The sequence below is a fragment of the Euphorbia lathyris genome, chromosome 5, assembly GCF_963576675.1.
Source record: "Euphorbia lathyris chromosome 5, ddEupLath1.1, whole genome shotgun sequence".
In the NCBI taxonomy this organism is placed as follows: Eukaryota; Viridiplantae; Streptophyta; class Magnoliopsida; order Malpighiales; family Euphorbiaceae; genus Euphorbia; species Euphorbia lathyris.
Window position 1 is genome coordinate 87,305,711 of NC_088914.1, and position 22,721 is coordinate 87,328,431.

Consider the following 22,721-nt stretch of genomic DNA (forward strand, 5'->3'; position numbering starts at 1 on the left):
TCTCGCAATTCTCAATCGTATGTCCATAACTGCTGTGGAATTCATAATACCCTCTAGCCTGAATCTGCGGAGTAGGTTGAGCTTTTTTATACGGGGTAAGGGCTTTTAACAATCCCTTCTTCTGCAGACGTTCAAAAACTTTCGCATAGGTCTGATCGAACTTGGCGAACCGCCTCTTTTCGATGGCATTAAGATCAACCACTTTCACTGCCGCAGATTCTGTACTCGCGCTAGGCCCTCCGGCACTATATCCAGACTTCGTCCACTTGGTATAAGCTTTCTTCGGCTCCCCATCTCCTTCGACAGTCAAGGCACAACTATACATCTGATTGAAATCTGTGAACGGCATATATCTCAACTCATTCTTAATATATGGCAACGTGTTGCCAACCACCATTCGGATCTGATCCTGCTCAAGCGGCTTCTGTTTCATGACCGCGGCCTTAGCCCTCCATCTTTTCACGAAATCTGAAAGGGATTCCCCCGTCTGCTGCTTAGTGCTCTCTAACTCTTTCAAAGTGACTTCCAGCATGGTGTTAAAGCTATACTGAGCGATGAATGACTTCGCCAACTCCTTCCAATCCTTCTTTGTCACCATTGGCAATGCATGGAACCATGTGAGGGCAGCCCCCTCCAGGTAGGTGTTAAACAGCCCCAGGACTTGATCCTCAGTCAGGATCGTGTACTTCATTACTGCAACATACTGATTCATGTGAGCGGTGGGATCTCCAGTTCCATCGAACTTTTTCATGTCAGGGAGCCGGAATTTCAGAGGCAAAGTTGTTGCTGTCAAACAATTCTTCAAGTTATAGAAATCTTGACTCCCGGAGCTTCCTCCGCGCAAGTCCTGCACTTCCTGTGTGATGTGTTGCCTCCACTCCTCTTCCTTAGCTTTCTCCTTCTCTAACTGTTTTCGGACATAATCCTGATAATCCTCCTCATTCCCAAAGCGAGGGCCATCGTTCACCTCATTCTCAGCACGCTTACTACCACTCTTGTTGTCCTTCAGTGCTAACTCAGCTAGCTGGGCCAAGATTGCGGCCAATTGATCGTTGATATTATTCACAGAATTCTCCAATTCAGCCACCTTCTCGTCGGTTGCAGACATACTGACGGAAGACTGAGTATACTCGGATGAAGACGATTCAGAAGCCACAACTACTGATTCGGGACTGTCTACTCGCAACTGATCAAACTGTCTGACAAGCCGATCACTCTCGCGAAACCACAACCGCTTAATGATGACGTCTGCGCGAACGGTATCCATTAGTATGTATGCATGCATGATTCGTGGTGTGTGCGTTTTTTTATTTACGATTATAAGATAAGAAGAACAAACGTTAGTTCTAATTACACGTATCACAACATCTCTCTTCCACCCTTATTCCTCCACACACTCGTTGGTCCAGGTCTCTTTCCTAGGATTTTGGTTTTGGGCTCACATTGCGGTCCAGGGGACGCGTGATGCCGTCGATTATTGTGGAAAAATAAATCATTTATCAGACAATACAGTTCGTTTTGACGTATCAACGTTCAGTGACTAAGAAATCGACCAAGTTGGATTGTCCTTTTGGAATAACTCATCTTTCGTCCTTTCGTGAGACGCATTAGTTCGGGTTTTGACTCCTTTTGAGCGCATCTCAGTTTTTAGACGTGGTTCGAGTTATTCTTCTAGTCCAATCGTTCGTTATTGTCAATGACTCATTCCCTTTTATTCGTGTGGGTTCGTGTCTCGATTTTTGGATTACAACGGGATCTTTTGGGTCTATCGAGAGACGTAACCACGTGTTTATTTAGTGATGGAATCATTTTTGGATTTTATTTTAGGGAACGGACTCATCGCGTAACGCGTTTGTTCTTAGCGTCGAGGATCCGTTTGCTCATTTTGCTACGTGAAAAGACGGCGAGTCTTATTTTGAGCGCACGGTAATCTTTCGGCTAATTACAACTCTTTGTTCCTTCCAATCCACGGGATATATCATCTCAGTGTGGTTAGAGAAAATCAACATTTCGTTGAATCGCGTGTTTGTTCGAAGCGAGGATATCACCGTTTTCTTTCCTTTAGGCGCGAATTTAAGCAAACACGTATATCGGGCCATATTTCTTGCAGTTTTGGTAACGGTCGAAATGATCGAGTCGTTAGTCAAAACCCGCAGTCTCGTCCATATGGCGCAATTATATGGTTTGGCTTAATTCAACTTCGAGATTTTAAACGGGGTATACTCTCGTCCGAGGCACGTATTCAACGACATTGGTTTATTTTCTTTAACTACTCGCGGGATTAACATATATCGTAGATTTGGAATGATTTTGGTCGATTAGTTCATTTTTCTTTTCTTTATTTTCTTAGTCACCTTTTGCGGACACGTCCATTTCTCTTAAGAACGACACGAGGCATAACGTAAAAGCTCGTCTTTCATTCGGAAGGGACGGGCTACTTGTGCGAAACTTTTCACGTTACGACAGGGTCGTTCGAAACAGAAATGTTCTTCATTTTCGTTTCGTCATGATCTCGTTTTTTCCTAACTTATTTAAAGAATGTGAATAACGGCTACTGTTAATATAGTCTTTTGTATCGAGATGTAACTATCCTTAAGATTCATACTAATACGTGCTTACGTCATAACGTATTTCCTGAACACGTGCCTTCATCGGGACACCGAAAGGGACAAGGCGGGTCGCACATGTTCATTCATATGAGATGACTAAGCCGTCTTTAGTTCAAATCGTTTCGATGTTTTAGGGTAATTAGTATGTCGATTCATGAGTATATATTAACGCATCGTCTCATTTTCTTTACATAATTTAGGATTAGACACGTATCATGGCGGTTTGAAAACACGAACTGATTCAATTATCACATCAAAAATAGTAACGGGTAATCCTATGGAAACTTCTAAGGCTACTATATGCTGACACGGCTGACCGCGGGACCTCACAGGACCGCACAGATTCGCCCCTAATGAATGGATGGGGACCCTCTGGCGCCTTACTGTAAGGGGGAACTTACGCTAGCCTCTTTCGAGTGACGAATGGACTCTCGCTAGAGGTTTCGCGGAAATTACCCAAAGGGTTTGCAATAATGCTCGTGAATGCATACGAAAAGAAGTAAAACGATCCGTCCCCGTTAAGGGCTTAGTGCATGCCTTCCGGAATCAAATTTCTCGCTTCCCCAGCAGAGTCGCCACTTGTTAGACGAGGTGCCGCGGCCTAATCTCCCGGGCGGACCGGGGGATGGACAACCTCATGGCGACGTAAGCGGTGATTGGCGCCGAAAGCAACCAATCGTGGAATCAAGCTGCTCGGCAGGACCGGAGCTCGGAGATATGGAAGAGTCGCCACCCACGAATGGGAAAATGAACACCGATCCCTTGCGGGAGACCGGTGTGGGTTCGGGAAACTTAGGTACGAGCCGAGAAGGCTAGCTCCTTTCCGGAGAAAGGCTACTAGGCACCCCGACATCGCCCGGTTATGAACCACCGGCCTCCTACTCAGCATGTTAGGCGATAACGGACTAATCGTATGCTTCTTTAAGTTTAAAATTCATTTGAAACCCTTTTCTTTCTCTTTTTAGAAACCGTTTTGAGCATATGATATTGAAAAGCCACATTAGTAAAGAATCGCCCATTTATGTTTATACATACACAGAGAGGGGGAAGAAAGAAGTGGTTTATTTACAACCGTGTTAAATATTATGTCGTGTGCTTATTCTACATTAACTTATTTCCCCAAAACGGATTTATTTACATGGTTCGCACCTTAATCGCCGTCGGAACGATTAGGGTGCGTTTCAAAACCCCGTTTGATGAAGTTCACTCGAATCGCCGTTGGAACGACTCGAATATTTGAAAACGTTTGAGATAAAAACCTTTAATGAGAAAACGTGGTTAAACATACAAGTCAATTTTACTTTGTACAAATTCTTTAAGAAAATGGTTCAAAACTCTATTATTTGCCAAGAAAACGATTTTAATTACAATGTTCGCTTAATCCGTCGTTGGAACGGGCTAAGGTTTTAAAACGTGATATTTTGAAGACGGTTTGAAATATTAACAAGAATGCCTCTATTTATTTACATTACAAAAAAAACATTAGTTTAAATAATTCAATTTGAAAACTCTCTTTTTGTGATTTATTTTCCCCTTTTTATTTAATGTACTCTTTACCCATTGTAATTACAATAATAACCACATTTAAGCCCAAAATTAATTTTTCAAAGTGAAGCCCATTAGAAACATGGACTCACAAATGGCCAAAAGAGATAAAGAAAATAATATAGATATATATTTACACATTTTAGCCCAAAAGACATAAAATAAGAGTAAAAGAAAGTATACTATCTAATACATATATAAGAAAGAGTAATGAAAATAATATATTTATACTTTAAATATATGAAAATAGTAGATGAAATTCATAAATAAGAAAATAGCATTTATCACTCAAAATAACTCTATTTATCGATAATTAACATAACCCAAATATACTCCGAAACTATATATATATACATAACTAATATAATCTTAATGTCAAAAAGACTATATGTTTATCCCCTAATATCTACTAATTGTCTCACAAAATACCCAAGTAAATAACATTTAAAATAGATTTTAATGTGACTTAAACAAATAATAATAAGAAAAAAAGAGAAAATAATACATACATATATAAAAATAAAATGGAACACCACTCTTCTAAAATAATTATATATGTTAAAATTCTAAAACAATTTGAAAATCATATATTACTCAACTATATATATATATATACCAAGGATTAGAAGTCTAAGAGTTAAGAAAAGGGGACCGAAATGACATTTTTTACATTTTGGTAGATTTACGACGGAAAATCCGTCGGTAAACAGCCTTTAGTGACAGAATTGGCAAATTACAGCATCACTCCAACGTTTTCCAGATTTGTTCAAAAGCATTAAATTAAATCTAATTCAATCGTTTTGGACTTCCGAACTACCAAAGATGGATCATAGTCGAAAACGGAAGTTCCTAAAACGATGTTTTTATTTTAAAACGTTATTTGGAAACCTCTTTTAAATAAAAAAACTTATAATTACAACATTTTCGATACCCGAACTACCTTTTTATCGGATCACGGTTCGTATTGGGATATCCAAAACGAGGTTTTTATTTTAAAACAAAACCGAATTTTATTTAACACGAAACGAAAATTAAATAAATACGTTAACTAAATAAAACGTGACAAAATAAATAAATAACTAAAGGAATAAAAACTATAGCATAAAAAAATAAATAGAAGGAGAGAATAAATTAAATAAAATAAAGAGTCTAGTCCTCGGATAATACCTTTAATTCAGTATCTGACAGTTGAAGCCGATTGATTCCACGAACCGCGAGCTCCCGTTTTTTATGAAAAATTTAGTAAAAATTGAACTTAAGAAATTTAGAGATTTTCAATTTTAGGAAAAAAAATGTTTTTTTCCCAAAAAATCCACTTCCTCTCTCTAGAAAAATATCTAGTGTGAGAATGCTCTCCCCCAAAAAATCCTCCCTTCCTTTACCTTGGGATCCGTGCCCTTATATAGGGAAACGGATCCCGGAACAATGGGCGACGCCCAAAAAAATTTGGGCGTCGCCCATTGTTGTTGGGTGGCCGCCCAACCTAGTGTTGGGCTACCGCCCAACCTTGTTGGGCGGCCGCCCAACATGAGTTGGGCGAGCGCCCAACGCGAGGTTGGGCGCCCGTGCCCAACCCTCATCGGGCGTCCGCCCGACGCGTTGGGCGTTCGCCCGACGTGGTTGGGTGCCCGTCCGGTGACCCTCGGGGCGTGCCCCGCACCATCGGACGCGTGCACTCCGTGGCCGCCGAGCGCGCGTTCCGCGCAGCCAGACGCTCCACGTCGCGGCCGCCGAACGCGCGCCTCGCGCTGCCAGGCACATGTGCTCAACGGCCCATGAGGGCGCGCACCGTCAGCGGTCCCAGGCATTGCTCGGACGTCGAGAGCGTGCCACTCGCGGTGCATCCGACGGACGCCGCTCGCACGTCCCGAGCCGTCAAGCGGGCATTCGACCATCGTCGTCCGCGTGCGGGATGCCGTTGCGTGCCCGCGCCGTGCCGTTAATTTTCCTCAGCTTATTATTCTTTATATATTTTTCAAAACTTCCGGAATCAATCGCTTCGACCGTCTTGTTTCAGGTTTTCATCACAGGTCCTCCGACTCGGTGTCTACAAGGGCAGTTTCTAACGCATAGCCCCAGAACGACTTTGGAAGTAAGGCCATGCTCATCATGGATCGTACCATATCTAATAGGGTACTGGTTCTCCTCTCGGATACACCATTGTGTTGTGGTGTATAGGGAGGTGTCCATTGTGAGCATATCCCACATTCAGTTAGATAATTCAGAAAATCATCTGAAAGATATTCGCCACCTCGATCGGATCGAAGCGTCTTTATTTTCCTTTCTAATTGATTTTCCACTTCATTCTTGAAGCATTTGAATTTCTCAAAAGCTTCTGATTTGTGCTTCATCAAGTAGACGTAACCATATCAGGTATGGTCATCTATGAAGCTTATGAAGTATCTGAATCCTCCTCTTGCTTGGACTGACATAGGACCGATATACATCTGTATGAATAAGTCCTAGAGTGTCTGATATACGCTCACCTTTATTGCTAAAGGGTGTCTTTGTCATTTTACCTTTTAAACATGATTCGCATGTTTCCAATGATTCATGATCGATTGGATCTATAAGCCCATCTGAATGTAGCTTTAGCATGCGTCTCTTGTTTATATGGCCTAAACGACAATGCCACAAGTAAGTTGAATTATCTATCTTATGTCTTTTCGTATCAATTGCAAAAACATGAGTTTTATCATCTAACACATAAATCCCATTTTGTGATATTCCTGAAAAAAAAGATCGAATCTTTATAAAAATTGCAACTATTGTTCTTTATTGAAGTATGAAAACCGTCGTCAACAAGACGGCTAATAGAAATAATGTTACGAGACATCTCAGGAACGTATAAACAATTCCTTAATTCTATTACAAGCCCAGCGGGCAAAGGTAAAACATAATCTCCAATTGCGAGGGCGGCAACTCTTGCTCCATTTCCCACTCGCAAGTTTATGCTTCCTTTCTTTAGTTCCTTAGTCTGATTTAGCTCCTGCATATTCGTACAAATATGAGATCCACATCCGGTATCAAGTACCCAAGATTAAGACAGTGAAACTGTATTTATTTCAATATAAAACATACCAGATGTAGAAGCACCGCCTTTTCCCTTCTTGAGGGTGGCTAGATACTCCTTGCAGTTTCTCTTCCAATGCCCGTCTTTACCACATAAGTGGCATTCTCCTTTGGGCTTCTTCACTTCCTTTCCCTTGGACACAACTTTCTTACCTTTCTTGGGATGTTTAGGATTGGGAAAATTCTCTTTCCTTTTCTTCGATCCCTCAATTACAAGAGCCGATATGGTCTTGTCTTTCTTCATATTGGGCTCAACTGACTTGAGCATGTTTGCAAGCTCTTCAAGAGAGGTTTGCAAGTCATTCATCTGATAGTTCATAATGAACTGTGAATAACTTTCTGGGAGGGATTGAAGAATTAAGTCAACACTTAATTCGTTATCCATCGCAATTCCAATACTAGAAAGTTTGGTAATGTAGCCAATCATCTTGACACAATGTGTCATGACTGATGTGCCCTCTTGCATCCTGCAATGATATAACAGCTTGGATATCTCGTAGCGTTCGCACCTGGTTTGTTTCCCAAACAATTCCTTTAGGTGCATGATGATGGAATAGGCATTCATCTCCTCATGTTGCCTTTGTAATTCCGATGTCATCGATGCAAGTATGATGCATCCGGCATGATCGTCATCAGCCTTGTGCTTCTGATAAGCATCAATTTCCTCAATGGGAGCATCATCTTCAGGGACAGGGGGTATCGATGTATCAAGTACATACCCAATTTTCTCGAACTTCAAAACAATTTTGAGGTTGCGAAACCAGTCGGTGAAGTTTGAACCATTCAGTTTGTTATCGGTAAGAATGTTTTGTAGATTGGTTTTAGTCATGATTTTAAGAGTGTGTGTTTAAACAAAACCTGAGAGTGAGAAAGAGTAAACGTATGTCATTCATTTGCTTTAAAGTATATCAATCTAAAATTATAGGTCTTTTAATTTATTTTAGATTGCTCCCACTATTTTGCCAAATTAATAACCCTCCATATTAATTCGAAGAATTTCACAAATCCTTTAGCCAACAAGCTAGTCCCATTTGTTAGGTAGATTCATGCAATCAATCACATCTCGAATGTGATTCCTAGGTTATTGGGTTACTAACCACATTAGTAACTAATATGTCATTCATATTAATCCCAACCATCTTGCCCATTAGTTTATGACAACATGAGTTTGCCCATCCAATTATCATACTCTAATTTAAGTATTACCCCATATTCATGAAAGAACGATTTTCGATAATCCAGGTGTTACCATAAGACCCCGAGCTTGAGTTTACCCAACAACCCAAAGGCCCCCAGTACTGCCGGCTGAATTATAATATTAGGGAGGGGCAACCGATTTTAATAACTTGCTTATTTACTTAACTTTTTAACGAGGGATTTTATTTAAGTCTCATAATCTAACTTAGTCTTGATTTGCTTTAGCATACATCAGACATACATACATTCACATACATTGGCGTTATGGACATATCATCTAAATTATTCCGTCGAGCCAGAGACGGAATAAAAGGGGCAAACCTAAGGAAATACTAACTATTACATATTTCTCTTTAGGTCCTCCGTCTTCTCTATGGCGCCTTGAAATTACATATTAATTTCTATACTACTATAAGAAAACTTCAATTGAATTGAAGGGAATCAGATGAGAGGAGAAATTACAATAGATAGTAGAAAGGCAGGACGCGCAGGCCCTATTTCAAAAATACCAAAAGACTAAAAGAGGGTCCAAATATGTCCATAACTCCAAACATGCATAGACTCAATTAAATAAATTTAATTGGTTGATTATATAACCGGCTTATGTAATATTTAGGTTAATCACATTAACTCATCAAATTAACTTTCATCTAATTTTACTTCTAATCGTTTTGTATCTTTATATTAATCCTTAGATTAATATAACCATATAAAACGTCGATTATGCATGTCCCAATTATTTTGATTTCAATTCATTTAACACTTTGATTTACAACTTGGTAAAAACAAACTTTTAAACGAATTTTTCATTCGATAATCAAAACAGAAAACTATTGATTTTCGAAACATATATATATATATATAAATTATTTACAAGCCGATTTTAACAATTAAAATCAAGTGGGATTCGGGCCGGAGGCCCGAAACTGGGCTGCTGCCGTTTGGCAGCAGCCCCGCGGCTGCGCACGCGGCTGCTGCCGCGAGGCAGCAGCTGCGCGACAGCGGTTGGTCGTGCCGTGAGGCGCGACCCGAGCCGCTGTCGTATTTTTTTTTATAAATATAAATATAAATATATATATATATATTAGATTTTAAAACGGTTTTAAAAACGATTTTCAGAAATAGGAAAAACTACAATAGATTTCCGTTTTATCTTTTAGAATTAATAAAACTAATTTTATTAACCTAACTATAAAACAAATAGATTTTGTTATAATGATTATCAACCGAAATAATTAGGAACATACGCATAATCAATTTTAATTAACAATTAACTAAAATTTATTTATCTTTAGAATTAATTAATCAAACAATTTGTTAATTAATCCTAACCATAAATATTTATTCAATCCTATTGAAAAACTTCTAAATTTTCATATATGAAATAACGGATTTAACGATGGCTCTGATACCACTGTTGGAAATTAGGCTAAGGTATAGCAGCGGAAATATAAAATTTTTAGCCTACTTCCTTTTAACCATAGGATCCGTTAATCGTTATTTCATATAAAGAGGGATAAGAAGGAATACCTTTTGAAGAACAATCTACCGTTGTTAAAGAAGCGCGCACAATTCTTCTTCGAGATCCCAAGCACGAAGTATAACACGGTGAGGTTAAGATAGAATCAACCCTTATGAGATGCAACCAAAATAGATTGCCTCTAATTAACCAACACAAGATCAAAGAGAAAAGGAGATGAATGTAATTAATCAATCGACGGAAGCCGTATGAATTCTTGTCCACGAAAACGGGAAGTCGAATTCTCTTTCTCTCACTAGCTAGGGATTTCGAAAATCACAAAAGGGGAGGGGATAGGCCTAGTCGAAATTCACACATTAGGGGGGTATATATAATAACTTGTATCTAAACCCTAGTTAGATAGGAATAGGTTACTTAATAGGAATTCAATTCGGAATAGGATTCCTAATTATTATCTTATAATATATCTAATATATTTAGGATAATAATAAATAACCTAATTGGATAATAATATGAGTATATTAATCTAATTAAAACTCCTAATTTAATTATCTCTCTTAATTAATTTAATTCACAAACCTAATCAAATTAGGATTAAAGGAATTAAAATAATTCCTAACTTATTATATACAAATTTCGGCCTCCCCTAATTAAATGGGCCTTACTGGGCTCATTTGGGCTTCCATCTATTAATGACATCCATCTCTCTTTTGGTTCCAAGTCTTATGTGTGATCCATTAGGTTCTTACTACTTCTGGCCGTATGCAACTATTAAATTAATTTCTTCAAGAATTATATTTAATCCTTGCATAACGGAATGATGTACTGAGTATGTTATTGGCAAGTCTGTAATCATTCCCCCAGAGTCCGTTAAGAAGACAGGTTGATTCTGTCGTTAACCCTTCCGTATTAGTTACAGTATAATTCGATCCTTTATCAACTATATCCTTGAACTGAATCTTATGACTATGGATGATGTCAAGTCACATATAGCGAGACGTTCGTTTTACTTGTTCAGGCCGAGTCAACTCAAGTAGATAGGTTAAGTGAAATCTGTATTTCAAGTCTTAAGCTATCACCTTGCAAGGATTTAGAGTCGAGTCTTCCACAAGCGATCCTTGGATATATCTCCCATTAATCGGGAGTGATAAATGCTCAATCCAATGTATAACTACCCTGACATTACTTCCTGTGACACACAACCTTTGCAATTCACACCCCAGAGTCATCTCTGTTAAGGATCGTGGGACTGCAGGATCAAAGTCTCACATTCAGTAATTCAGGATGACCAATTAACATTCCTTTGAGTCTGAGGATTACTTATACCTATTAATACCAATGAGATGAACAGGTGACAATGATGAATCTATCCATCCTGTTATCTCAAATCGGATCCCCAATCCTAATGAACGACGTTTCATCGGATCTATGTAACTGTCCAGATATCTATATATATGAAGCTTGTGAGATCAGCTTTCTGTCGGACAGAAAACATTGTTACATACAAGTCTCAACTGTGATATATCAATCCTAAACATATCACTTGACTTGGAGTGGTTTTAAGTTTATTAGTTTATTATAAAGTTTTGTCTCACTTCATGCTTGTATGAACACTTTATAATCACTTTAAACAAACTTACGGATTTCCTTTTATTAGACTTTATTTAGTGCTTTAAAAGGGATTGCCTTTATATAGTTATAAAACATATATCTCATTAAAACAAATGATATAAAGAACAATTCATTTACATTAAGTTTGTATCCTGCAACAATTGTCTATAGGATACTAAACCCCAACACCCGTCTCCTTTGAGCTCAACGTTGAGTGTTTTTGCTATCTCCCTTAACTCTTCTTCTCAAAAAATTGCAGATACATCAGTTGTAATCAAATCAAATCTCAACTCAAGGATTGATTTCATTTCGGTAATTACAAGTCTATATTTCTTAATTCGTGTTTCTGTTTTGGGTTTTTAACTTTTGTTTGTGTTGGCCCAAAATAAATAAATTTTATTTTATATATATATATAATGCTTGTTTGTCAATTTTAGGATATAGTTTTCATTGTATCTAGAAAATAATAATGATAAAATAAAAATAATAAATACATTCGTAAATTCATCCCAAATACGCGAGGCGTACATCTTCATACGCGGGGCGTACTCCACACATCCAAAGGCGTTTCAGGATTAGGAGCACGTTTACGCGGGGCGTGCATTTCCATACGCAGGGCATATACCGCGCATCCGAAGACGTTCCACTTCAGAGACTCGTTTACGTGGGACGTACCCTTCCATACGCCACGCGTAAACGTCATCGACAGAACGCGCAAGCTTTAGAAGCCCTGATACACAGGGCGTAACCTCTCTTCCGACAGCAGTTGGAAACAGTCAACAGCAGTTAGTGGGAGTTGAAGAAGTTAAGTTAGTTGATGATGTGGCAAGTTAGTGGGAGAGAATTTCAAGGGGTAGTTGGTGAATAATTACCAAAATGCCACTGAATAATTACCAAAATGCCACTCCAAAATACTATAAATAGACCCCCTCCCCTTCATAAAAAATCACTCAATCCAACACAACAAAACCCCTTCCTAAGGTCCCTTTCAATGCTCTCTAGTTCTTAGTTCTAGTTCTTAGTTCTTAAGTCCCTTTGTTCTTAGTTCTTCAAGTTCTTTCTTTCGTTCTTCGTTTTTTTTTTAACTTCGATTCCTCTTTTAGCTCTTCTTTAGCTCCAATTAAAGTTCCAATAGCCTCTTTCCAAGTTTTTCTAATTCAATTTAGTATTCCAAGTCTTTAATTTGCTCAATTCCTAGCTAGAGCTCTGTTTTCAAATCGATTTTCCAGATTCGTCCAATTACTTTCAAAGCCCGATTGCGTCTATTTAAAGTCATTTTTTGCTTTCAATCCCTTCGACAAAGTTGTTCCTGACGTCTTGAAGTTCAATCTAGTATATTTATTTGCCCAATTCCGTGCCCAGAATCTCTATTTACAAGCCGATCTGTCCAGCCCAAATCCTTTTAGACATTCTGTTTCCAGAATTTTCCAGATTCGTCCAGTTATTTTCAACTCCCAATTTTGTCTACTTAGCATCCGTTTTAGCCTTCGATCCCTTATAGAAGTTTGTTCCTGACCTCCTGAAGTTAAATTTAGCCTATTTACTCGTCCAATTCCGTGTTCTTAAGCATCCAAACGAGCCTCCCGAAGTTGAGGGTTAAATCTGCCCCATTTGCCTACCAACGTTTTACCATTGCCAAGATCATATACCGTACGGGCCCGACCGGTTGCAGCTCTCCAAGGACCTCGCACCGACACCAAAATTCAACATCAATCCGAGATAGCTATTATGGCTCCAAGTTTGTTGTTGAATTCCAATTTATTTTAATTGCATTTCAATTCCTTGTATTTGATTTGTTCTTCCAGTTCAATTGAATCAGCTATATGTTTAGTATAGAAGTTCTTCAATTGTAATTCATTTTCAATTTCATGCTTACCTCAAACACATGTATTCAAACCTTGATTTACATCAATAAAATACCGATTTTTCACCAAATCTCGTGTTAATTTTGCACCTTCAATTTCTTTACTTTTCCCGTCTTCAATCTATACGCTTAGCTTAAATAAAAACAATTTATCTCGCAAAGTTTCTATAACGGCGCGAGAGACCCAAGAGGGACTTTTTCAATCCTTGCGTCCCTCGCCAATCGTTTCGTTTAGAATTCAAGTTTTGGCGCGCAAATTCCATAAACTTAACCATTTTAATTGAGAGGTAATCTTCTCTGGCACGCCCGCACCCTAACCACACGTGACAAGGTTGAAAATTAGCATATTCGCAAAATATCGCTAACAGTTTGTAATTCTATCTTTTGTTGAAGTTTATGCATTATAAGACATTGATTTACTTACAAACTATCTTTTGTTGAAGTTTATGCATTATAAGACATTGATTTACTTTAATCATTTCACCAATTCCGTTATTATCATGTCGAACGCAATCTGCCTTTTGTTGAATTTTGCAAATGCTTGGTCCTCTAATCCTTTTGTTAACATCCCTTTGTTTCTTCCCCTCAATAGCCATTGGTATTTTCCTTTGCTTTGCTTGAAGTGACATTAATTTAATACTCAATTGATCCGAGGCTATACTCAGATCAGTCTTTCTCTTCCTCTCTGTTAGCTTCTTCTTTCTCAATTGAGTATTAAATTGATCAATCAGTTCATATCCTAATGAAATGGTAAAAGGTTCAAATCGGGATGTTAGAAAGAAATTAAGAAAGAGGAGAGAGACAAGAGAGAGAAAAAGAGGAGAAAGAAAGGAGAAGAAAATTAAAAAATTAAAAAGAGATGGAGAAGATGATATAATTGATTTTTATTTTTTATTTTGGGGTTTATTTATGATAATTAGATAATAATGGATATTAATTTATAAAATAAATAAATATAAGAACTAAATTAACTCTTTTTCCTTTGACTTTTAACACCGTTAGTCAATTTGGTATGTGTTTGCTAACGGAATGAAACTCACGGTACCATTTTGCAGACTTTTAAACCACATAGGTATTGTTTGAAAACAGGTGTAACCACAAAGTTTATTTTTGTACTTTTCCCTTTAAAGTATATATAAATGTTTTTTTAATTAATATTTTATATTATCAAAATAATAGATGATAAAATTGATAAAAGAGTAATAAATAGTTTGATTAATTGAAATTAAAAAGTACCAAATTTATTAAAATATAGATATAGTACAATATAAGGAGTATATAAAAAAAATTAAAAAATCATTCCAAAACAACATATGCAAAATTAGTATAATATAAATTAGGTTTAATACATCATTTGTCCCAATAGTCCCCCTAACTTGCATAAAATGTTCAATTAGCCCCTTGAACTTGTGCAAAATGTAATCAATTGATCATTCGGTTCCAAAAAAAGTAAGTTAAATGCAGAAGATGTATTGCACTCATCTTAAAAAAGTAAAACAACCAAGATCAGAGTATGTGGTTCTAATATTAGAGAAGATAAGTTTTATAGTTTAGCAAGTAATATCTTCATTTTTAATTTATTTTTTAATTATGTAATAACATTCTAAAATTCGTGGAATACATTTTCCGCATTTGACTTATTTTTTTTTGCAACTGATTGATCAATTGATTACATTTTACGCAAGTTTATGGGGCTAGTTGAACATTTTTTGCAAATTCAGAGAGCTATCGAGACACTTTAAAAATTCAAACGACCAATCAAATTTTTTGAACAAGTTCAAATGATATATTAAGCCTATAAATTAATTTGGTCGAAGCCCATAAGGTAAGTGTTTACAGAAAAGGATAAGGTATACAATGCATTCGTAGAAAACGACAAGTTAAACTTTTCAAGGTTCAGCATATGTGGTGAGGAAATATATCCCACATCGAAACATTGAGGGAGAGAAAACCTCTAATATAAATTAGTTACACTCGTTGAGTAATCCAAAATAATTGGACTCGTTTCAGTACTAGTTGATTACCGTTTTATTTGATTACTTCAGTGCATTGATATCATTGACTCGAAATATATATAACCGGATTAAATATATATTTTTTTTAAAATTCAAAACGAGCCGTTCAGTGAGTTTTGAGCTCGAAAGGAGCTTATATCGAGCTCGAGCATAGCTCTAAATTCTAGCCAAACTTATATCGAGCTCAAGCAGAGCCTTGGACTCTAAAATTCTAGCTAAACTTATATCGAGCTTGAGTCGAGCTTTAAAATTTCGGGCTTGTAAGACCTAAAGTATTAAATTTGGATTAAAACGGACAATATTACATGATATTTAAATATTGGACCAGATAATAGCATTAGCACTAAAATCTTTATTATGGTATTAAACTAGCATTAGCACTAAAATCTTCAAATTTCATTAATTATTACAAATAAAAAACAGAGATCACCATAGTTATTAAAGGCACATGGCGCACTAAGATGTAAGGGGTCCTGGAGCCTTGGCGCACGGCAATGGCGCACGCCATAGCGAGACAAGACGCACTTTCAAAATTAAAAATTATAAACTATAAAACTAACATAAAAATGCAATGAATACTAAATTATAAAAATATCTTAAAGCATAAATAAATTTTAAAATGCAAAATAAACTCTATATTAGAAAGATAAAGTTGAATACTAAATTCGTAGTGTTTTTCTTTCTACTAGACTCTGTCTCTTCCTCTTCAAATCATAAACGTACTCTGTTTCTTCTGTTAGAAAAGATTAATCCAAAATAAACAAACACAGAAAGAAAACATGAATAGTAAACATGAACAGTAAACAGGAAATTAAAAGGAAAGAGATAGACAAATCTGAGGCCTGTATTAGCAGTTTCCTTAAGACATATCTTGCCGCTATTGACAATCGTCTCCCAGGATACAACAGATTACGCAAGCGAACTCTTACCGAGTGTATAATAGCTATCACCGGAGTAGAACAAAACAACAGGTACAGATAGCAGAAATGTTTCAGAGAATAATATTTCAAAGTATTTAATCTGATAGCTCCATCATATATATATAGAACTTGAATAGACATGTCTGTTCTCGAATGAACACGACTATTCATGAACGAACGCGACTGTTCATGAACTGACACGACTAATCATGAACGAACACAAATGTTCATGAACAAGGATGACTGTTGGAATTTATACTAATTTCATTTATATATATAAATTTTCCAACAATCCCCCACATAAATGAAATTGGAAACGAGACGATTAGGATGTGGTGATAACTTTCTACAGCTGATATCTGCATAGGATAGGTAGCTAATGTGCCTTGAACCTTCCCTTGTGAAAGTATATTTACTTTACTGGCTGACTAGTAGACGCGATGCTTTGAACTATTCTGCCGTTTGTGTAAACAGTGATATACCCCACACAGATATCAACATAATCCGGTATAGGTTCTCATGGTTATGTTCATTATGGTCATGAACATCGCCTGGTTCTGCGAGAGTTTAAGAGTACTAGGCCCTCACTAGTCTCCATCGAAGCGACCCCACTTCACTCTAACATAGGTGATTTTATTTGCTCAGAATTTCTGATGCACAATGTATCATTAAAAGCATATAGCTTATCCTTTTTCCGTTGGTGTCACTGTTTACATCTAGGAATGGACTAGGGTTTAACCCCCTACAGTGAACGCATAAGGTTTATGCAATTAGGTTGTCCCTTTGAACCTAGATCTTGGGATCTCCAGTCAACTAGGTAGGGTTTTCCTTCACATAACGCCTCTTCTCTATGGGCTTTAGTCCCATTCCTTTCGATGATTTTTCAACTTGATCTCTATTTAACCCTTTGGTTAGCGGATCCGCTATGTTATCCTTTGATCCAACAAAATCAACAGAAATAACACTTGTTGAGATCAGTTGTCTAACGGAGTTATGTCGACGACGCATATGTCGATGTTTACCGTTATATATCCCATTCTGTGCTCTCTTAATCGTTGCTTGATTATCACAATGTATACAAATTGTGGGCACAGGTTTGGACCACATAGGAACATCCTCCAAGAAGTTTCTTAGCCACTCAGCTTCTTCTCCTGCTTTATCTAAAGCTACAAACTCAGACTCCATAGTGGATCTCGTTATAATTGTTTGCCTTGAGGATTTCCAAGATACTGCTCCTCCTGCTAGAGTAAACACATATCCACTCGTGCCTTTGGAATTTTTTATATCAGATATCCAACTTGCATCAGAGAATCCTTCTAACACGGCAGGCTCTCTCGTATAGTGCAATCCATAATCACGAGTATATCTTAAATACCGAAGTATTCTTACAATGGCTTTCCAGTGGATTTCCTCTGGATTACTCGTGTATCTACTTAAACTGCTGACAGTAAAAGCAATATCAGGCCTTGTACAACTCATGAGATACATTAGACTGCCTATAACTTTTGCGTATTCTACTTGGTTAACGCTTTCACCTTTATTTTTACATAAATGTTGGCTAGTGTCGATTGGAGTTCTGGCAATACAAGAATCATTCTTACTAAACTTGTCAAGAATCTTGTCCACATAGTGTGACTGAGTCAAGATGATACCACTAGGTGAACGTTTGATTTGGATACCCAAAATCACATCTGCGAGTCCCATATCTTTCATATCAAACCGTGAGTTTAACATGTCTTTGGTACTCTTCACCATCTTGTCATTACTTCCAACAATAAGTATGTCATCAACATACAAACACAAAATGATATATCCTTCATTTGTAGTTTTGACATAAATACATTTATCACACTCGTTTATTTGATAGCCGTTTATCATCATGACATCATCAAACTTCTTATGCCATTGTTTTGGTGCTTGCTTTAATCCATATAAAGACTTCACCAATTTACAGACTTTTCTTTCTTGACCTGGAGCTACACAACCTTCGGGTTGTTCCATATAAATCTCTTCATCAAGATCTCCATTCAAGAAAGCTGTCTTAACATCCATTTGATGTATTTCAAGGTTCCGCAAAGCGGCGATTGAAAGTATCATCCTAATAGATGTTATCCTAGACACGGGAGAGTACGTGTCAAAGTAGTCAAAACCTTCTTTTTGTCTATAACCTTTTATAACCAATCTGGCCTTATACTTATCAATTGTTCCATCTGCTTTCATTTTCCGTTTGAAAATCCATCTAGAGCTTAGTGGTTTCGTTCCCGGAGGAAGATCTACTAATTCCCATGTATGGTTTTGCAATATGAATTCAATTTCACTCCTTATAGCCTCTTTCCACAAAGGGCTTTCCGTTGAGCTTACAGCTGCCTTGTAGGTCTGAGGCTCTGCCTCTACCATATAGGTTAGAAAATCTGGACCAAATGATTTTTCTACCCTAGCTCTCTTACTCCTTCTAGGCTCAGCCTCTTTTCAACATCAGTTTCTTGTTGAGGGTCCTGACTGTTATCATCAACAGTTTCTAAAGTCCGTTTGGGTCTCGAACCGTCTTCTCTTTCCTTACAAGGAAATATATTTTCAAAGAATGATGCATTCTTTGATTCCATGATGGTGTTCTTATGAATCTCAGGATTTTTAGATTCATGCACAAGAAATCTATATGCCTTACTATGAAGCGCATAGCCAATGAAAATACAATCCACCGTCTTTGGACCTATTTTCATTCTTTTTGGCAATGGAGCCATTACCTTAGCAAGACACCCCCACACTTTCAAGTAATTATAGGTAGGTTTTCTTCCTTTCCATAATTCATATGGGGTCTTGTCTAATTTCTTACGGGGCACTCTATTTAAAAGGTGATTTGCCGATAAGATAGCTTCCCCCCACATGTTCTGTGGCAACCCAGAACTGTTTAGCATTGCGTTCATCATTTCCTTTAAGGTACGATTTTTACGCTCCGCCACTCCATTAGACTGAGGAGAGTATGGTGGTGTTACCTCGTGAATAATACCATGTTGCGAGCTAAATTCCCCAAATGGTTCAACATATTCACCACCACGATCACTTCTCACCACTTTAATCTTTTTATTAAGTTGGTTTTCCACCTCTTGTTTATAGAGAATAAATTTCTCTATAGCCTCGTCTTTGCTTTTAAGCAAATATACATAGCAATATTTGGTACTATCATCAATGAAAGTAATAAAGTATTTATTACCTCCTCTAGTTTGAATAAACTTTAAGTCACAAATATCACTATGTATTAGATCAAGTGGTTCTGTTTTTCTTTCCACGGAATGGAATGAACATTTTGTTAATTTTGACTCTACACAAATTTCACATTTATGTTTATAATCAATTGGGAATGAAGGGATATGATCTAAATTAATTAATCTACGCATCGTATTAGAATTAACATGTCCAAGTCTACCATGCCATAAATCAAATGACTCAATGATATAAACGGAAGAAACGTCATTCTTATTAATATTCATTGAACTTGGATTACAAGAAATTGCATTAAATTTCCACATCCCATTGGATACATATCCTTTTCCCACATACATTCCCCCTTTAGTCAAAATAAACTTTTCGGCTTCGAAGACCATCCTAAAACCATGTGTACTAAGGATGCTTCCTGAAACCAAGTTCTTCCGAATTTCTGGAACATACAAAACATTCTGCAGTTTTACTTCCTTTCCAGAAGTCATCTTCAGAATTACAGTCCCATTCCCCTTGATCATTGAGGTAGCAGAATTTCCCATAAAGAGCTTCTCTCCAGTTTGAGGAGTCAGTTTAGCAAAGGAATCCTTATCACAACAAACGTGACGTGTGGCACCAGTATCTAGCCACCATTCCCTTGGGTTGGAATCAATCATATTGACTTCCGACACCACAGCACATAAATCAATCTCTGATACATCTTGTTCAATGGTTTCCATTACATGTGTTTCATTTGGCCTAAACCTCTTTGGTCGCTTGCAATTAGATGACATGTGACCCTTTCTGTTACAATTGTAGCATTTTCCACTGAATTTGGTATTTTTGGATATGCCACCTTTAGGACCCAATATCCGCTTCTTGCCTTTGCCTTTCTTGGAGTTCTCATTTGTCTCCACCATATTTGCCTTAGCCACAGACTGACTAGCCATATTGGAGACTTTCTTCTCCGTGCCTCTATTGTCCTCCTCAATTCGGAGTCGGACAATAAGTTCCTCAACTGTCATTTCCTTTCGCTTATGCTTAAGATAATTTTTGAAATCTTTCCATCCAGGCGGCAATTTTTCTATTATTGCTGCCACTTGGAACGATTCAGAAATTGACATACGTTCGACATGGATTTCATGGATAATTAGTTGTAAATCTTGCACTTGACTTACAACTTTCTTAGAATCTACCATATTATAATTCAGAAATTGCCCAACTAAGAATTTCTTAGCCCCAGCATCCTCTGATTTATATTTATGGTCCAGAGATTCCCATAATTTCTTTGCCGTTTGCTTGACTTGGTAAACACTGTAAAGTGCATCAGTCAAGCCGTTTAAAATATAATTACGGCAAAGGAAGTCAGAATGCTTACATGCTTCCATTGCATTAAAGGCAGTAGTAGCATCTACCTCATCCTCTCTGATTACAGGAGGATCATCCTTTAAGGATTTAGCCAAATTAAGCATAGTAAGGTAAAATAACATTTTTTATTGCCACGTTTTAAAATTCACACCTGTGAATTTTTCAGGACGTTCACTGTGGCTGACAGAAGTTGGCATAGATACTGGCAGACGAGCAGGCGGTGGAATCTCCATGTTCTGATTCACATTAGAACTAGTTCCGTTTGTATTCTCAATCTCAACCTTTTTTTTTTTCTCTGAAACTTCAAACAAATTAAGTTAGAAACAACTGCCCCTAACTGCCAAACATTCCAGAAAAAACTACTCCTAATTGCCAAACATTCCAGAAAACCGCCTCTAACTGTCAAGGCACGCCTTGATACGCCTTTGGCAACTTCTCTTGACGCACAAGGCGCGCGCCATGGCGATTGTGCCTCGCCATGGCAGCCTCATGGCGCTAAGGCCTGCGCCTGGTGAGTCATGCGCCATAGACGCGTCTTAGGCGCGCCATTAATAACTAGTTATAAAATGAACACCAAATTATAATGCTAGAAGATAAGAAATGAAGTGTCAATAATACTCCAAAAATAAAGCTCAGTTTTGGTTAATATGTTATCTTACAATGTAAAAAAAGGAGAAACATATAATATGCTTCATTCTAATTTAAGATGAATGAAACAAATTAAGCTATAAAAATATTTCTATAGGAGAATCATCCTTTTCTTTCTCAGATGATGGCGAATGGCCAGAAAATGCAATAATCTAGAGTGTATAATCCACTTTGATGATGGCTAGAAAATTGAAAATCATCACAAAAAATATGCATTAATTTCATGATTTCTCTGATAAAAAAACGCAAATTTTAATGTTTCCGACTTGTAATCCTCCATTTCTGGGATTCTCAGGTTGAACGCATCAATTATTTTTCAGGTCTGTGATTTTGGAGAAAGAACTTTCAATTTTGATCAAAATTATAAGGACAAAAAAGTCAAAATAGGAGCGATGATAAGTAAAGCGGAGACAGTATTTAGCAATCCACTATTTTTATAGTATAGGAATAAGGTGCAAAAATACCCCCTTAACATTTACAGCAGGAGCAATTTTATTTCTAATGTCTAAAATGGATCAATTTTACCCCTAGGGTTGGCGGCTAACAACAATTTTTTACTTCTAGCATTGACAAATTGGGTCAATTTGAAAAGCAATTCATCAAAATGTCTTCTCGATCATAAATTTTATCATCTACGCCTCACATGTGAGCTATTTTATCACTCATTAGTAACAAATCATAAACATGAGTAAAAGTGAAACATATTTGATTTTTTTTTTTAATATACTGTTTTTTCTAGTACAAGTTGGACAAAAAACTTCAAATATTTCACCAAATTTATAAATATTAATCTCAAATTCTATTATCAAATCACAGAAAATATGAATTTTTTTTAGAACCAAATAATATGCAATTGGTGCGAAATAAGGAACATAAATATACGTCTTATAATAATGTCTGAAATTAACCCAACTTGTAAAATTACTCTTGAATCCCAACGTTGAGTAAAATTGCTCATGACTATAAAAGTTAAGGGTATTTTTACACCTTATCCTTTTATATATAACATTTATCATTTTTATTGACAGGAATAAAGCTTTATCTTACAATGGAAAAAAGATATCTTACAATAGAAAAAGGAGAAACATATCATAAATATTCTAATTTAAGATGAATGAAACAAATTAAGCTATAAAAATAATTCCATAGGAGAATCATTCTTTTCTTTGTTAGATAAATGGCTAGAAAATGCATCAT